This window comes from Castanea sativa, chromosome 3, assembly GCF_040712315.1.
Source record: "Castanea sativa cultivar Marrone di Chiusa Pesio chromosome 3, ASM4071231v1".
Lineage (NCBI taxonomy): Eukaryota > Viridiplantae > Streptophyta > Magnoliopsida > Fagales > Fagaceae > Castanea > Castanea sativa.
In genome coordinates, this window is record NC_134015.1 from 44710454 (window position 1) to 44722775 (window position 12322).

Consider the following 12322-nt stretch of genomic DNA (forward strand, 5'->3'; position numbering starts at 1 on the left):
TTGAAATTACGATTTTTGTTGATATGATATTATGTGTCTTGTACATACAATAAGTAACTATCGCACCTTTATTTATTTATGTATGAAGATGCTTGATAATTAAGTACCAGAGATAAAGTAAGATATGTAAACTAAATACTTAAGTCCTATACGGGAAGTTCATAGATGAGAAGTTGATTTTTTATTAGCCCCGTTTAATTATACTAAGCAATCTATTGAATGAAATAAGTATATGCCAAGCCTTTCTATAGTAAGATGGTAATATAAGTCTACTTGGGTTCAATTTCAGCCACTTATTGGAAGGATAAATGTGAAGAAAAAAATAAATAAAATAAATAATCAATGATCCCCAAAAGAAGACACGGATGCTATATATTAACTGGCCACACACCATTTATTTCAATATACATGTTTTGCAGCATACATATTACATGGAAGGAGATAGAGATATAAAAGGAGAGTATCTATTCTAATATTCCAAACATACCATAAAAGTTAAAACACTTTGGGGGCACTGTTTAAAACACTTTGATTGGCACAAGATTAATTGATGTTTTTTTATTGGTAGTGAGGCAAAGACCAACTAACTCTTCCATGTTGATATCTTCCTCTTTCATCCCATCATGCAATTTCCAATCGAAGAAGTATAAAATATTTGCGAGTGCAAGCTCAATTGTTGTTGTTGCCATATACATTCCAGGACAACCTCTTCGACCAACTCCAAATGGCAATTGTACATTTTTAGACCCCTTAAAACACAAGTTGTTTAACCTAGTTATTTAGCCAAGTGATTAACTTAGATAAATTATTCAAATCTAGGTTAACACAAGTAAATCATATCATGCAAAGTAGTGTGGAAAAGTAAATAACACACGATACGATAACCTAGGAAAATCAAACTGGTAAAAAACTTGGGGAGGATTTAACTTAGCTATCCTCAAGGTAAAATAGATCCACTATGAAATAATTGAAGTTTTATAATAGCAACTTAGACCACTAACATCTTATTGCTACCTCGAGTAGAAAACTTACTACCACGGCCACGTGACAGCTCCGAGTCCATAGACTACTTCTTTCGCAGATCCACAACATCCACAAGTATACCACTTGTTTTTCTTTAAGCTCTTTATGCAGCAACTGAAATGATCACCAAGCTCTCGACATCAATCTTGATCTTGATAACCCTAAGTGTGTATGAAGGCAAACACCTCTAGATCTCACAAGAGATTCACACACACAACATAAATAACAACAACCTAAAAACGTGGCTAGGGTTTTTTCTTTTATACTTAAGGCAAAACATAAAACCCTACATGTCATATGAGCTTGGGCTGAGTTGGAAAATTTTGCAGAAAAACAATCATTACGAGCTTCGATTGATCGAGTCTAATTTTCAATCAATCGAGCCTTGCAGAAAGTGAATAGTAATTTTCTGCAATTACTCGATTCCAACTTTATATTAAACATACTTTGAGCAGCTTAAATCTAGACTATAAGTTTTGATCATGATTTGCCAACATTACACATTGAAGTTCTAATACATTTAAATCCTAAATCCTTAAAACCTAACAGCAATAACTCAAAATGCTGTCCTTTATAATCAATGGAGCTCTTGATGAACCTTTCTGGGATAAATTCTTCTGGGTTGTTCTAGTATTTAGGGTCTCATCCTATTCTCCAAGCATCAACTTGGAGTAGCATTTTCGGGTAAATGTCACAACCATTGATCTTAAAGTGTGACATGGTTTCTCTTGGAATAAGCAATGGAACTGGAGGGTGCAATCTAATAGTTTCTTTGATGACCATCTTGAGGTAAAGAAGGTGGTCAGTGTCACTTTCAGTGACTTTCCCTTTGTTTCCAACGAAATTTCTAATTTCATCTTTTGCTTTCTTCATCAATCTTGGGTTCTTTGCAAGCTCTGCCATTGCCCATATCATTGTAATTGCTCCAGTGTTGACTCCACCTAAAAATATATTCTGAAAAGTAAATATACACTGAAAGTGAGGAAATATTTTTCGCCGCTAAAAATACAGCTTTAGCGACAAAATATGAATTTCGTCACTAATAATGAAAAAAATTATAACATTTAGCGACGAAAAATAAGTTTCATCGCTATTGTTATTTGAAAAATGGGTGCCAGTGGAGGGAAACTTTGGCGTGAGCTTAATTAATCTATAGCGACGAAATATTTCGTCACTGTAGGTATTGCTGTGGATAGTATTAGTGACGAAAATCCTTTCGTCGCTATAAGGAAGAATTAGCGACGGAAAATAGTCGTCAATAAAAATAATAATAGTTTTGCACTTCATTGTTTTAGCGACGAAATCACACTTCATCACAAAAGTATGCTATAGGGATGAAATATGAATTTCGTCTCTATAAATCTTTACAAACTAGGTTCTTTAGTGACGAAATTGATCTTCGTTGCTAAAAACTTAAAAGCCTAATACCTTTCACGACGAAGAGGAAGCAAAGCGACGGAACAATTTGTTGCTAAAGACTTCACTGTAAATACCCCTTCCCTTGTTTTATTTCAATCTTCAGCTCCTAAATAACACAACTCCCAAATAACCCAACCGACACTGCTCCCAAAAGATCCTAACCGATGCCGATAAGAGACAACCGTCGACGATAAGAGCCAACCATCGCCAATGAGAGCCAACCGTCATCGATAAGAGCCGAACGTTTCTTGGCAATTTGGACCATTCGTGACAATCTTGAAGTCGTCACCGCCGATTCGGACCATTCGCGACAATCCCGAAGTCGTCTCCGCCGTCCAACGACCTTTGCCTTCCACAGCTCGCCGATTCACCTCCCTTCGCCTTCGCCTTAGTTCGAAATCGGTAAGGTTTTTTTTATTTAATTTTTTTTCATTCCCTTTTCGCCTTCCTTTCTCTCTGTTTTTGTTTTTTTCGTTTTAGGTTTTGGGGCCCTTTGGCTCATGTTTGTTGAGAATGGGTATTTTTATTTTTGTTGAGAATGGTATAAATCAAACGAAAAGGCATGACTCAAATACTCTCATGTTTGTTTTGTTGTGGTGTGGCTCATTGTCATGGCCCTCATTTGTGTTTTATTGTTTAATTTCGGATTGGAGGTTAATAATATGTTGGTGTTTGCTCAAGCATGAAGTTTATGCCTTATTTGGTTTCTGAGAAATGTGAGAGAAAGTTAATAAAAACCCAGTTTTTGTTATAATGTTTTAGGTAGTTCAATACTTGCATCAGCATAGTTTGGTAATTTTATTAAAATTCAGTTTTTTACGATTTCTCAGCTACTAAGTGAGCATTTAAAGATTGATTTTGATGAAAGTTCTTACCTTTTGGCTTTTGTCAATTGAAATGAAGTTCCCAACTTATCAGAATTTTTGGGAGAAAAAAGGTGCAAATTTGATGAGTGTTTGACTCTCTGAACTATCATTGGCTTTCAATGATAGTGTAGAATGTAATTGAGGAACAATTTTTTTTTTCTCTCTTTAGTTCCTTCATTTACAGAGGGGTTAGTGCAATTTCTTTGGTGGATGATACCAGCGGGCCCTTTCATAAGGATTCCATAAGAGTTATTCGTTATAGTGCCAATGGTAATCTCTTTGTATCTGTAGGGGATGTTAAAGATAACTTTCCCCTCATCACTTTTTCGATTGGTGTAAGCACCACCTGTATTACATGTGTAAGCTATGAGTTTGTGTAGTAATTTATGAGAGGATCATTTTCAAGAGTGAAGTACTTATAAATTTAACTTTTCTTTTGCAGGCTAAATACACATCGTTTGCAATAACATTAGAATTTTTTCTGAAAGTTGTAAGTTTAGCCTGAGGAAAGTAAGTAAATTTTAGCTAAAAACCTTATAAAGTTCTATACTTGTGATGTTGGAAATTGGATTTATGGTGGTATGTTGTGTTGGAGCAAGTGGGCGGTTTGCATGGTGTTATAAGGTGGTTTAAATACATATTAGGTGTGTTTTTCAATTCATGCAAATGTGAATGAGTATTGTTGATTAGATGTGATGAATAATATTTTATTTGATTTAAAAACTTGTAAAACTATATACTTGTAATGTTGGAAATTGGTTTTGTGGTGGGTTGTTGTGTTGGAACAAGTGGGTGGCTTGCATGGTGTTATAAAGTGGTTTAAATACATATTAGAAGTGTTTTTCATTTCTTGCAAATGTGAATGAGTATTGTTGATTAGATGTGATGAATAGTATTTTATTTGATTTCAATACTTGTAAGTATTATAGTTGTGATGTTTGTGATTGGTTTTGTGGTGGGTTGTTGTATTGGAGCAAGCGGATGGCTTGCATGGTGTTATAAGGTAGTTTAAATTCATATTGGGAGTGTTTGAGTGTGCAATGTATATTTGTTTAGGTATTAATATAGACTTGTACATTCATGAATGAGATTAAACTTTATCTAAGTAGGTTATAGACTTAGATGTTAGAATACATTATGCATGAGTTGTCCTTATTTTACTAAAACAACATTCACCTATCAATTGTAGTCAAACATGGATAATAGTTGGATGACAATGGATAAGACACCTGATGGCAGATTAAGTCATCCATATATTGAAGGGGTCAATGCATTTATTAATTTTGCAAGAGCGGTTGTGGACTTGAGTGGTAATATTTTGTGCTTGTGTATTCACTGTGTGAATTGCTATCGACAATCTCCTCATACTGTGCATATCCATTTGCTTCATCGTAGGATTATGCAATCTTACATTAATTGGTATAATCATAGAGAATCTCGTGTATTGAACAAGAACATTTATGATAATGAAATGTCAGATGGTGATCATATGGATAGTATTGATGCCTTGGTAGGTGACCGAATTAGAGGGGAACCAAGAAATGCAACCAAAAATGAGGAAGTGCGTAATTTTGACAAACTTGAGGAAGATGCAAAGCGTGAGTTGTATCTGGGTTGCATTGATTATAATATCTTGAAATTTGTTATTGAGATGTCTAATGTAAAGGTAATGACCAACTTGAGTAATAAGGGACTTGATATGATGCTAGAATTGCTGAGAAAGGTTTTACCAAAAGGTTACTTGGTTACTTATGAAGCAAAGAAGATATTACGTGACTTAGGCATATTATGCGAGCATATAGATGCATGCAAAAGTGATTGTGCACTATTTTGGAAGGAAAATGAAAACCTTGATAAATGTTCGGTGTGTGAGGCGCCTAGGTATAAGGATACACGTGCCCAAGGTAAGAATATTCCTCATAAGGTATTGCGTTGCTTCCCGTTGACACCGAGACTAAGGAAATTGTACATGTCAGGCCAAAGAGCTAAGGACATGAGATGGTATATAGATAAACATATGGACGATGGGATAATGAGGCATCTAGCTGATAGTGAGGAGTGGAAGGAGTTTGATTTGCAATATCTTGATTTTGTCGTCGAACCTCGCAATGTAAGGCTAGGCTTGGCTACAGATGGATTTAACCCTTTTGGGAATATGAACAACAACTATAGTATGTGACCTATCATACTTATCCCATATAACCTACCACCTTGGTTGGTCATAAAGGAGCCATATTTTATGTTGTTCTTGCTTATTTCTGGTCCCCATCAACCAAGAAATGAGATTGATATTTACTTGAAATCATTGGTTGATGAGTTGAAGGAGTTATGGGAAGGAGTAGAAACTTAAGATGTTTATAGTATAGAGCATTTTTAGATGCGTGCAACTTTGTTGTGGACAATACATGACTATCCTGGATTTGGTAACGTGTTTGGGTGGAGGACAAAAGGTTATCATTCTTGTTACACTTGGATGAAGTAAATGTATACTGTTTTATTCATGATCTAATAAGTATCTTGAATGTTCTTTTAGAAAAAATCAAGAAAGAACTCTAAAAATAGGAAGAAAATTTCAGGCAAACATAGATGTCTGACAAAGGCACTTGCTATTAGGGTTGATGAGGAGGTGCGTGTTTTTTCATTTTATTAAACCTTAGTATATTATATGCTATGATTAATTAACTATATCTATCTACCACTTGAATGTTAATTAATTAGACAAATAATAATGGCGGTCAAGTTCCTGAATTGGCAAAAATCTTCAAATATGTTCATTTCAATCCTAATACAAATGTGTGGAGACACCAAGAGAATAAAGCAACATATATATATATATGTGTGTGTGTGTGTGTGTGTGTGTGTGTGTGTGTGTGTGTGTGTGTGTGTGTGTGTGTATCATTCCATCCCTATCATGTTTGTAAAGCTATAGCATATTTAGTATTAATGTTGTGATTGTTTGTTTCTTTCTCTCTTTCAAATGATAGGAAACTATTCTCAAAGTGCAAGAGGATCATTGTCAAGATCCTAATGCAATTCCCTTTACACAAGAGGAGATCTCAAACTTCGTTTTAAAAAGAAGTTTGGTATTGTAAAAGGACTTGGCATGACACATTCCTCTTCTCTAGTAACCACCACCTCATCTAGTTCCTCGTAGGAGTATATCCAACAGCTAGAAAATGAGATAATTGAGCTCAAAGAAGCAAGAGCAAGAGACTAAGGGGCGCGAGCTAAGCAAGAAGATGTCTAAAAGACTATTCTTAACTTTTTAAGGAGTAAGGGTTATGATGACGCTCTTACCTATGGGGGTGGTTTATCTTCAAGTTAAAACACTTATTGGTTAATACTTTATTTTATCAATTGACCTGCACTACATGGTGTGACTACTTTTTTTGATGCATTATTTGAAACTAATTGTATTATATTACACTTGAAAATTTATATTTGCTTTCTACAACTTATACATTAGGAGTTGTGATTTTAATTCATTGGTGTGACTACTCTTAATGCATTGTTAGAAATGTTTCTTATAACATAGTTAATGTTTTTACTTTACGATTTTAATGTAGTATTAGTTTTATATTTGTGCAGATTTTTTATTGGTGGCTTTTACGGGATTTACTTTTGGTATTACTTGAAGATATATGAGGACATCTTCCATGAGTTCTGATTATATTATGCTACAATTTTTGTATTGTTATAAAACATCTTAAGTTATTGTATGTGTTGCAAACAATTATTGTATGGAAGGAGTTTCAATTAGATACTTGTGAATGTATGGATCTTTGTTTATAAATGTGTTGTTGAAATAAATGTGTTATTCAAATGTGAGGTTTTAATAATGTAATGACAGGTTACATGTTAATATCAAAGCCATGAAAAAAAAAAAAACAGAAAATAAGTTTTAATGACGAATTTTTCCGTCACAAATATAGCAATAAAAAATTGTTTTAGTGACGAAATATTTCGTCGTTAAATGTAGCCGAATTTTGTAAGAAATGGTTTTAGTGACGAAAATTTTCGTCGCTATATGTACCTGGATTTTCTTGAAAATAATTTTAGTAATGAACTTTTTCGTCACTATATGTATTCGGAAATAGTTTTAGTGACGAAATTGTTCATCACTAAATATGATTTAATAAACTAAAGTATTTTTAATGACGAAATATTTTTGTTACTAAATAGTCTTTTTAGTAAGGAAAACATTTAGCGACGAGATTTTTAGTGAGAAAATATTTTTGCCACTAAAAGTTTTTTTTTTTTTTTTTTAAACAAGTCAGACTTTAAGTGACAAAATTTTTTGTCGCCAGGACTTTTAGCGACGAGGTTTTAAGGATGAAATAAGTTTTGTCGCTAAAGGTCCTTAGCAACGAAAAACTAAACTTTTAGTGACGAATTTTTTGGTCACTGAAAATACATTTTGTTGTAGTGATAACAAGTAAGTAGAAGAGACTTAAAACTAGAAGCGAAACTTATGTCTACTACTAAGTGAGATAGGAAAAATTATTGTGTACTTTGGAAGTATACTTTTTCCCTCTTATATAGGGGTAGACCTTATAGTGAGTGGGACCCATCACTTTGTGAGAGGGATAGAGTACTCCAGGTATACACAATAATAACCAGAGATGGAGAGAGAGAGAGAGGGGAGAGGAAAAAGGCGGTTAGAATTTAGAAACCATATATATTATGTGAAAAATGCTAAAGCCACAAATTTTTTTATAAACTATTGATGTAGTAGGCAATTATTGATAAATAAAAAGATAACGTTAGTGGACTCAAATGACAACCAATAAGAATTTACTACATCAACAATTTGTAAAAATATTGTAAAATAATTTCTTTCATTTTTTTCTCCTCTCCAATAAATAGAAAATAATGGAATCAATAACTATGGGGGCAAAAGATTGGCAGCTTACCATGAGGACTGCCTTGATGTCATCTTTTATGAACCGAGCAGCCCTAGACTCACTTTGCTCCCTTTCTACTCTCGGCAGCACAACGATAATGCCTTCACGCTTTTGTTTTGTTCTCTCAGGATTAAGATGAAGATCAATGACATGTTGGAAAAAATTATCCAACTGATGGAAAATCCTTTCAAGCCTTTGAAATCTACCAGAGAACCTGTCTACAATCCATCCCAGGAAGGGAAAGTATTCAGATGCATTGAAGCTTCCCAACATGGCCTCAACCTCATGGATTAGTTCTTGAAACCTTGCATTGTCTAAATCACTTCCGCGGAAACTCCAACCAAAACCAATCCTTAAAGTTACACTTGCAGTGAGGCTAAACAGCTTCTCAGAAAGATCAACAGGGGTTGAAGAAGATGAAGAGTGAGCTATGGAATCGACAAGAAAAGCAACTTCTTCTTCCCTAATGAACTGATAGGACTGCACTCTCTTCACGCTAAAAAGCTCGAGAACACTTATTTTCCTTATCTCTCTCCAATAATCGCCATAAGGTGAAAAACTCATGTCTCGATAATCGTACAAAAGTCTTCTAGAGCTAGCTAAGGGAGGCCTACTCCAACAGGCAACATCATGAACTTTTAAGGCTTCTCTTGCAGCCTCAGCAGAAGATATTACAACACTGGTTATGCCACCAAGTTGAAGAAGCATCACGGGGCCATATTTTTTGGAGAGTTGCCACAGAGATTGGTGAGGTAAATCACCAAGTTGGCGCAAGTTTCCTATAATAGGAAGCTTAGGAGGGCTTGGTGGAAGGAACTTCTTTGAACTCCGCTTTTCCATCTTTTTTTTCATGAGCAACAGAAGAGGGAGAACAAAGAGAAGAGGAAGCCACATGGGTAAGGTATCAAGAGCCATTGAAGGTTTATCTTTATGTCTAGTGAGCATCCTCTAAAATTGTTCATCATCTATAAATAACCGGGGACACCATAACGAGCACCAAAAAAAAAAAAAAAAAAGTCTGTATTTAAGTATTTTGTCCTCACTAGGCTGTATGATATACTTAATAAGTTTAGCCTATTTTGTAGGCCAAATCGGCCCAATACCATCATTTCTAAAAAAATTTAGGCTGAAAACACTGTTTCGGAACTAATTCGGGATATACCACTTTTTCCGGTACTCAAGTTCACCAAACTCGAGTACAAGATTTTACACTTCCACCGTGGCATGCCAGTGTGGCATGCCAGTGTGGCATGCCAACGTGGCATTTTGGATTTTAAAAAATGTCACCTAGTACTCGAGTTCAAGAGACTCGAGTACTGTACGATCTGGTACCCGAGTTTAGGAAACTCGGTTACCAATCTGGATTGACACTGGAACTGCTGTGGGTTATGCCCGAGTAAGACTCGAGCTTCATGTGCTCGAGTACTGTGAACAGTACCCGAGTTTTTGAAGCTCGAGTACTAATCTGGATTGGCCCGAATTTCTTGGGTCATGCACCTTTTTTTAACCGGATAAAAACAAATCTATTAAAAAAATGAGGAGCCAAACCATAAGTCTCCATGACAATGATGGAAAAAAAAAAGGACAACCAAACGTTTACTAAGCTCAAAACATCTACCACTACAACCAAAGGTTTTTTTTATATCATCACTAGAGGTACAATAGAAAAGCATCCAGTGAACAAAAGAATGATCCTGATATTTCCAAGGAAGATATCCAAAGTTGTATCTATAGAATGGCTTTCTTTTTAGTTTTTACTGCTAGTTGGCAACTTGGCAGTTTCTTTAGGCCAGTCTAATTAGCCTTCCATCCACTTGCTTGCCGACCACGCCCTACAGTCGGTTCACTTGCGTTGCCCACAGTGCGTGCACCGTCCAAGGTCAATCGACTGATCTCTTCAATAGATTGTAAGGCATTCATACAGTCGGTGTAGACCTCAGACCCTGGTTCGAACTTTGCCATAATCCTCAACTGTGATTCAACCTGTCACAAGTATACAAGAGTAGTGTTAGGATTTGGAACTAAAGTATGCGAAGCGAGGTACATTTATAATAGAACAATCTTTGTAAACTTACCAAAGTGTCCCAGTATGAGGTCTCTTTTGTAATATGCCGAACAGTGATGGGACGATACCACACCATATACTCGTCATTGTAGCTCATTACCCCATGAAAGGGCGGTGCTTCAGCAATGGTGGCATGCGCAGCCCATCTAGCAATATGAGTGGCATGTTCTTGAACCCAATTTTTTTTGTGCTTGCCTTGGAATGTTATCTTGTGAAGTTCAATTGAAGTATCGACATTGTCCGGTACGTCTTGCTTCATCCCAAACTGTCGAAGAACACGTTCAGGGTGATGGCCTTCAACTACCCAAAAATGTATGAGCGGCACGATGGACCTCCATATGTGTTGGCCTGCCGTACAATATGCGGGCAGGGAACCCAAATAATCTCTATATGGCTCCCAGACAATCTACAATGATCCAACAAATGCAAACAACCATATTAACAATATATGTGTAACGATATCTTACAAACAACCATACAAACAACCATAAAGTGGTTGGTTCCCACTTGTAAGGCACGATACCTGATTTGGCCGGAGCGAAGCAAGCGACACACGATAGGCGCGTAGGACATGCATTGGATGGTCAGTTGTTATCTTAGCCCCTTTCCATCTACCAAACAACACAGACATAACCTTCATATTAGTTACTTACATAATTCCCATGCGAAACAAATTAATGCGGAAATGTAAAACGATAACTAAGTTGAAGATCCTACATACCTGACAGCAAGTGGACTCCGGAGCAAGGCTCGGTGTGGATGCCTTATCACAGGACATATTTGTGGAAACCTCGCCCACGCCCACAACTGCACTAATAGCAGTGCACCACCAATTTGCTTGGCTGTCTTCTCTGATGCCTTACAGAGGTGTCTATATAGCCAACTTAGTGTTGCACTACCCCAACTATAATTCTTTCCATTGCTGATTGGATTAAAAAATTGTAGATACATGATTGAGAGCCGTTCGCCAGACTTGTCCATAAACAGTATACTACCCAACATTTGGAGTATGTAATACCGAGCATACTGTTGCACACACACCTCAGTGGCGTCAGCGGGAAGAGGGTTGCGAAACTGCTCCTCCAGCCATTTGGCTTTTATCCTCGGCCCTTCCAACAATGCAGTGTTCTTTTTTGTACCAACTGGTCTGTCCGGTGGAGGGGGGGGGGTACCTAGCAAATCCATGCAAAAGTACGCCAGTTGTCCATATGGGTAAATCCTACCACCGGCAAGCCATGTACAGGTACGCCCATGATGACCTCTATGTCTTGTAGCGTGATGGTCATCTCACCGTGGGGCAAGTGGAATGAGTGCGTCTCTAGCCGCCATCTCTCCACTAAGGCCGTGATCAGTGCATGGTCAAGGTCCATATGTGGGACCCGAAGTAGCCCATCTAACCCCGCATCTGTGATATAAGCGGCAATCCGTGGATCTAACCCACCATCAAACAGACCTTTATCTCGAGTGACGACAAGTCGAACACTCGGCACTTCCTGCAAACAAAGCAGCTTAGTATTAATAATAGCATTCACTAACCACGTAATAATTACACTTCAAACATAATGCCCAAAATCTTTCTACTACATATATTGATTACGATTTTGGACACAAGTGCATACCTCGCCTGCCAAAGAAGCATCCCAAAGCAAACTTGAACGATGCATAGGTTGCCTCGTCAAGACAAATTCCCATGCAGGGTCCTGCTCGATGTGGGTCCATACCTGGCATAAATTAAAGGTGATTAATGGCCCATTAGCATATTCATCAAATACCCATAAGCTAAATCAAAATAATAGCATCTCATTGATAGCATCTCACTAATTTTTTTATTTGTTTTTATATCAATAATTTTTTGATGGCCTTTAAGAGGGGAAATGCTATTGTTGAGGAGTATCAAGTGTAATTTTATTGAACCAAATTGCTAAAGTCAGTACCTATTTATACATGTTCTCTTTCTTCATCCCTTTGTTTAGTTTTAAGTTATATTTAATATTTAGTTGTATTTTAAAGTTAGTATTGGAATTTGTATATCAATGAATATACCA

General features: G+C 36.5%; 1 long non-coding RNA gene and 1 pseudogene across 1 annotated transcript; both read right to left on the minus strand.

The window, feature by feature from the left end:
• Positions 1–518: 518 nt before the first annotated feature.
• On the minus strand, positions 519–9127 carry LOC142626794 (cytochrome P450 71B37-like; annotated as a pseudogene).
• Positions 9128–10583: 1456 nt separating this feature from the next.
• LOC142627757 (uncharacterized) lies at positions 10584–11023 on the minus strand. The gene is made up of 3 exons (XR_012842933.1): positions 10999–11023; positions 10801–10888; positions 10584–10683 (listed from the first exon to the last, which is right to left on the minus strand). It is a non-coding gene; the product is annotated as an uncharacterized LOC142627757 (long non-coding RNA).
• Positions 11024–12322: the final 1299 nt, after the last annotated feature.